We start from the raw sequence: 1,060 nt of genomic DNA, 5'->3' as shown, positions 1-1,060 counted from the left end.
GGGGGCTGGAACAAAAAATCGGCCGGTGCCTCCCCACGAGGCGGAAAAAAGGCCTCCTATGGGCCACAACGGCTGGACCACAACGGCTGGAGATGCTTTTATACAGCACAACAATCTGGTGATACGTCTGCCGCTTCTCCATCCATGGGATAAGTACGTCCGGGAAGAATCTGCCACGGACAAGCAACCGTCCCGTCCGCCGATCGCTCCTCGCTTGCTGGCGCCGGAGAGAAGCTTGTCACGTAGCGCGCGCCTCCGTGCCAATCTGTCCCCAGAGCCAGAATTATGTATGAGATGGTACAAAACATGGCCGCCTGACCGCCCCCGTATCTTGTCCACTCTGATCGATCGGTTCGGTTCTCTCTTCTCCTTTTGCCGCTTCCAAAGGGCGAGTCTGGAGGTGGAGCTCGTCTTGGTTTAGGTCCAGTGCTACTTTCTCGGCTCAGCTGCAAAATAAGCGAATGCGTGCGTGGAGAACCGACGGTGCTACGTGTTGTACGTTTTTCTTCTTGTGAAATGAAATACAAGCATCAACTCCATGCAGCCAGCAATTCAACTCTTCTTGTGGATTTCCGCACGATAGATATCGTATATTCGGATCAGAAAGATTAGAAGACAACCGCATTAGGTTAGACTGATCTTTAGGAGCTAGCAGTGTCCAAAGATTCCTGACGTCCGAAGAACTAGTACGTCGTGCAAGATTTGGATTTTGGTTTAGCGAGAAAGCGGCGTGCCGTGACATCAGAGTTCCACGGGGCTCTCGCCCCATCTTTCCATTGACAACAAAGTTTGGTGGGCGATGTCACGGCGCACGGACGCCCCTCGCCCCGTCGCCTGAGCATGCGTGGGGAATGGGGCTGGATGGGTGGTGCTCTACTCCTACCTGTCGCTGTGTTGCTGCTACACTCACAGCGCACGCGAAGCACGAACTTCCTGGAGGATCATATCGTGCATCGTGGAATGGAGTTTATATGGAATCTCACCTTTCGTCCATGCATGCCATGCCCATAAGTAAACCACATCAGATCGGTACAGGTTCATCAACAGGGAAATCACCGAG

Source organism: Triticum aestivum, chromosome 1D (genome assembly GCF_018294505.1).
Source record: "Triticum aestivum cultivar Chinese Spring chromosome 1D, IWGSC CS RefSeq v2.1, whole genome shotgun sequence".
In the NCBI taxonomy this organism is placed as follows: Eukaryota; Viridiplantae; Streptophyta; class Magnoliopsida; order Poales; family Poaceae; genus Triticum; species Triticum aestivum.
Note: the sequence above shows the minus strand (reverse complement) of the source record.